Consider the following 6,000-nt stretch of genomic DNA (forward strand, 5'->3'; position numbering starts at 1 on the left):
CTTCCTCACCAGGGATCATACTCTGGTGGAGATGTTTTATCTTTCAAGTAGCTCTCTTTCAGCATTTAGTTTTGTTGCTGTGCAGGAACACTTATAGCTGCTTATTCTCAGTGTTCCCTTGGGATGACTCTCACTGCTCCTGGATAGATGCTTTTCTCCTACTGTTCGAGTTTCTTTGATAACGTGGAGATTGAGAATAGAAGGATGGCATTTCCTTTGGGCTAACCTGCCCTTCTCCTGTATCCTTGTACAGGCATAAGAGTCTGCCTCCTGTAGTCCTTTTTACTGATTGACTTCTTCCTTGTTCGATTGTGACTACTGAAACTTCCCTACTATTTAACCAGAGGTATGGTTATCCTGTTTAGTTAGCCCATCACATTTTGTTCTTTTTTGATCCAAAAAGAGTCACACCCTTTAACAGGTTTATGAGGTATAAATTGTTTTGTTTACATATTTAAAACCATCATTTCCTTAAACTGATTACATTATACTAGCTGAGTTAGGGTGTGAAATCCCATTCCTTACAAAGGTAAGACATGATTCTTCCTCTCATAGAACTTGTAGGTATGACAATGGAATGAAATATTCTGCAGGCTCTACCAAACTTTAGAGACTTCCAGTATAAGCCTGTGGAAAGACTTTCTGTCTGTTCTCCAAGGTAAGATAAGGGAGCAATCACCAGAATGTCGTGATGAAACTTTTGGCAAGTAGTGAATAAAGTCACAGGAGTTTGGATATATGAATTCATAGATCTTTAAAAGTTGAAGAAACTGCTATAGATAAGTCTGGAAAGGGAAACAGAGAAAACTTCCTAGAAGGCCTCTTCATCAAAGACACAAGTTGTAGTACATAGCCTACAATTAATATCCAAAAATTGAAGAGGAAAAATACTGGGCATTGACTGCCATCTACAATATTTAACTGGTTCTAGGAGAACAAGACATCAGATGAAACAACCTTGCAAGGGACAGACAGTTCATCCTATGAAACAACTTCCAGAAAAAATTACATTATTGGGAGGTAAAAAAATTTAAGTCATTTTTATGGAGACTTGAAACTGTTAGTAGGGCTGGGGAGAGCTGCTTAGATATGTTACCAGGTGGGGTGTAAAGATGTTACATTTTAGCTCATCAAAAGACTCTGCAACTATTACTGTGGAGGTTGAATGGAGTGGATGGGACTGGGAAGCTTGGACCAAGGACAAGCGGCAAAGAATACAGTGACACCTCAGAAGGTAGATGGGGAGAGAAACTCTTTCCATCCCAGAAATCCACCAAAATGTAATTTAAGTTCCAGAGAGTTGATGATGATCAAATAAGTTTGTACAGTGTTTCTCAAAAATAAAATTTTAATATTATGTTGTCCATTGGTGAGGAAAATATAATCCGTATCACTAGAGAAGCGGAACAGTGGAAAATCACTGAGCCCTTCATGGCCTGGGAGATGACAATCTCTGAGATGGAGATGTAACCTAGAGTTTGAGGAGATAAACCCCTTGAAGCCCCTTTCCATCAGGGACTCAATGGATATATGCATCAGTGGAAAATAACACTTAACTGATTGCAGTTGGGTTAAAAGCTTTTATAAAAATAAATGAATGAATGAATAAAGTTTGAAATGTTTTTCCACCTCCTGTCTTTCCTCTTGCCTTTTATAGTAGTATCATAAAGCAGTCTGTTTATAAGGTAATAGTTTATAGAAAAATAATTAATTGGCCAATGAGCATTTATTAAGCACCTACTATATGATTGATAGAGGGGAAATAAAAATAAAGATCAAATATATTTTCCTATGTTATTTTAAAAATACATGTGAAAAGGCAGCATGATGTAGTAAGAGGATGCCTGATAATGGATAAGGAGCAGCCCACAAAGTCAGGAAGACCAGGGGTCAAATGCCATTTTTGATATATACCAACTCTATGACCCTAGTAGCTTCACTTAATTCTAATTAGTCTGTGTGTGTGTGTGTGTGTGTGTGGATTGTGGGGTGCTGTGTGTGTGTGTGTGTGTGTGTGTGTGTGAGAGAGAGAGAGAGAGAGAGAGAGAGAGAGAGAGAGAGAGAGAGAGATTCTATTGGATCCCTCTTAATTGGCTCCAGTAATTAGGATTAGGTCAGCCCTAGTAATTAGCTTGATTTCAGGGTGTAAGCATCCTGGAGTCAAGCTAATTGTTAAGCGCTTACTCTAGCTACAAGACTAAATCAACCAATTATATCATATTCCTGAGTGCTGACAATTAACATAGATAGCTATGTGCCATGAGAAGTTTTCCCAAGAAATGGTATTTCATAATAATATCATTAATATCTAACAGATGCCATGAGGGAAACATAAAATCAGAAAAGGGAGTGGTTCAGTTGTGTAGTAAAAGGAAAGTTCAACCAATGGGCAGTCTTCATGCTTTATTGGAATTGATGAAATGTGAGGAGATAATTCATTAGCTATTAGCTAGGATTTATATAATTTTTTGAGATTCACTTAAATAATAACTTAAATGACAACACCTCTCTCCTCTCCCTAATCTTCATCTTACTCCATCTCACAACAATAATCAAATTAATGACTACTTTTTCTGTGACTATCTCTTCCTTGATATTTCTCCATATGTATTATCTCCCACCATTAGAAAGTAAATACCTTGAGGGCTGGAAACTGTTTTTCTTTTGTATTTGTATCCTCATCATTTTGACACCAAGGCTGACCTCATGGGAGATAGGTTGGGCATTAATTATATCAGGCAACACAGATCTTAGAGTGAGACTTGGTCATGTAAGTTAATGAGTTCAGCAAATTGATTCACCTATCTTCTCATCAATGTTGGAAATCCTTCTGAAGGGGTAGATCTAACATACACATGACCTCCCATCCTTTGCAAATCTTGTTTTTCTCTTACTGAAAAACTTTCATGGCTATCTGTGTTTTGGACCTTCCTCTAGCTGGTACTATGGATAGTAGTGAACTTGGAATCAGGAAAACTTGAGTTCAAATCCATTCTCTGACACTGTCTTTGACCCTGGTTAATCACTTAACCTCAGTTTCCTTATGTATAAAATGAAGATAATAATATTATCTTTCTCCTGGGGTTGTTGTGGGGACAAAATGAGATAATTATAAAGTGCTACATAAATCTTAAAGCATTATATAAATCCTAGCTAATACATGATTTATCTCCTGTTATTTCATCAATTCCAATAAAGCATGAAGACTGCCCATTGGTCTAACTTTCCTTTTGCTACAACTGACCCACTCCCTTTTCTGATTTTACATTTCCCTCATGACATCTGTTAGATATTAATGATACTATTATTAAATACCAGTTCTTGGGAAAGATTCTTGTGGCACATAGCTGTCTATGTTTATGCCTTGTTCCCAGAAAGGATAGAGAATATTTCAAAGCAGTTTGCTTTGTCTCATCATTGCCTTTATTTACATTAGTTCATTCACTATCATCCCCACAATTTTGCTTTTCAGACTCAGACTTGTTTTAAACCTGCAGGTTAAAATGAAGTGGGGCTATTCTATTCATGCCTTCTCTTCTCTTTGTGTATACTTATTACCCCACTGCTGTGGGAATGAGATTCTCATTAGCATTCAGGACATCACACAGGCACCATGCAAATGGGGCAGGCACAATATTTGTTATGAACAGACTAGCTTCTCCATGAAAGTTGGATGTGAAACTGCTCTGTTTATTAATTCTAGTTCATTCTTATGTAAGACTATTATTAAGGATATTACATAAGAAATGTAGGCCTATAATGGGCCCAATTTGCCGTTGACAATTCATTCATTGGGTTTAATGGGGATTTTTCATGTACCTTTTTTTTATAGCTAATATTCCCTCAGAAGAAAGTGTCAGGACCTTAGGGTACTAATTTACTCATCTCTCATCATATTCTCCTTTTTAAATTATGAGTCCCTTCTCTACACTCACACATTAGAATTGTTTTAAACACACTATAAAATCAGTAACAGATATAGTTTGACATAATAGATAAAAAGTTGATGAATGCAGCATAATTTGGAATCAGGTTCTGTTTCTGATACATAGTAACTATATAACTATGGGGAAGTCATTCCATTCTCTGTGTCTCTAGATGATATTAGATGATTTATTGATGTGCATTGGTGGAAGGAATTTCCATACTATGAATTCCTAACAGTGATGAAAACATAGAAACAGTTCAAAATGATAACACTACCACCACCACCACCACCAAAAAATGAACAACAATGCTATGTTTGAATCAGGATAGAAACCTTAAAATCCTTTTTATTTCTTCCCATGAATTGAAGCACATGTGAGTTACAGAGAGGTCTTACTGTTATAGACCAGGGGATAGGAAAACTACTGGCTACAATTCAAATTCGGAAAGGCAAATTTACCCTGTCTGCTTTTTATAAGTCAGCATAAGTATATTTTTTAAATATTTTAAATGAAACTTTACTGTATTTAAAAATATGAGAAAATAACAACTATTCTTAAGTGTGGGTTGCATAAAAAGAGGTGGCCTGGGGTCAAGTTTGTTCACCACTGACATAGAACACAATGCTATCATTTAAAGGCCTTGTGCAAGTAAGACCTTTATCATACAGTCATTTCAGTTTTTAAATATTTTTGAGGGTTATTGGCCAAAATGATATAAGAAGAATGTTTGGATAAGTTGCTATATCCTAAAGTTTAAGTTAAATACATTCCTCATTAGCCTTCATACATTCATATGAACTTGCTAAGAGAGGATGATTCTGAGATAACAATAAAGTAACGATGAAATAATATTTTAAATGAGCTTACCTTCAAATTAGTGTTTTAAAATGAAAAACACTTTAATATGCATTGTCTCATTTGATATAATAATGCTATGGCATCTAGGTTGAGCAGTGGATAGGGCACTAGGTCTGGAGGCAGGAAAACCTGTGTTCAAGTCCAGGCTCAGACACTTTACTCGTTATGAAGGACCTTGGACAAGTCATTTAATATCATCACTTTCCTCATCTGTAAAATGAGGATAATGATAGTGCCTACCTCCTGTGATTATTGTAGTACCAAATGAGGTAATATTTGTAAATCTCTTAGCAAAGCTAGGTGACTTAGAAGCTAGTTGGTTCAGTGGATAGAGTGCAGGGCCTGGATTCAGGAAGACCTAAATTCAGTCTGGCCTCAGACACTAGCTATGTGACCCTGGACATGTCAAATAACCCTATTTGCCTCAGTTTTCTTATCTGTAAAATGAACTGGAGAAGAAAATGGCAAACCACTCCAGTATCTTTGCCAAGAAAACTCTAAATGGGGTCATGAAGAATCGAATGTAACTGGAATGATCGAACAAAGTAGCACAGTACTTAGCACAAAATTGGTGCTATATAAATGCTATTATTATTAGTATTACTAGTAGTAGAAGTAGGAAGAAGATGAAGAAGAAGAAGCAATAATAGTTTATACAATTCTCCCTATTTTATAAATAAGGGAAAATAAAGTCTAGTGAAGTTAACGAGCATGACTTAGGACATATAGCTAGCAATTTGGTAGAGCTGAAAATTTTATCTGGAAATTTAGACCCCTGAGTCAAAAGTTCTCCTCTAAACACTCTTCAACTTCAGCATTTTCTTGGGATCATAGCATTTTGAGTTGGAATGGACATTAGAAATAATCTGGTCTGATCCTATCAGGTTATAGCTCTCCATAGATCTGAAGGTCACAAAGGTAGTATCTCTAAGGATGCCTTTACCATTGCTATCTACCTTTTGCTGTTTACTAATAGAAGAGTACAGTGTTTTTACCACATCCCTGTGTCACTTTGTCATCATTCATTAAACTTTTATTATCTACTATAACCAGGTTCTGAGATAGGCACTAAAGATTAAAAAAAGGAGTGATAAAATGAAATGATCTTGCCCTAAAAGACTACATTATTTTACATGAGAAAAACAATAACATTGCATATATCTGTATATCTATCTATCTATCTATCTATCTATCTATCTATCTATCTATCTAT

The 6,000-nt window shown here is 35.9% G+C and overlaps 1 protein-coding gene and 1 long non-coding RNA gene across 2 annotated transcripts in view; one reads left to right on the forward strand and one right to left on the reverse strand.

The window, feature by feature from the left end:
* LOC138148354 (uncharacterized) overlaps nt 1-6,000 on the forward strand; it is a 236,328-nt gene that overhangs the window by 222,735 nt on the left and 7,593 nt on the right. The gene's annotated exons all lie outside the window — the stretch shown is intronic.
* GRM5 (glutamate metabotropic receptor 5) overlaps nt 1-6,000 on the reverse strand; it is a 663,694-nt gene that overhangs the window by 184,271 nt on the left and 473,423 nt on the right. The gene's annotated exons all lie outside the window — the stretch shown is intronic.

The sequence above is a fragment of the Petaurus breviceps genome, unplaced genomic scaffold, assembly GCF_028583685.1.
Source record: "Petaurus breviceps papuanus isolate PSGF00001 unplaced genomic scaffold, PetGlider_PUasm1.0 90823, whole genome shotgun sequence".
NCBI lineage: Eukaryota > Metazoa > Chordata > Mammalia > Diprotodontia > Petauridae > Petaurus > Petaurus breviceps.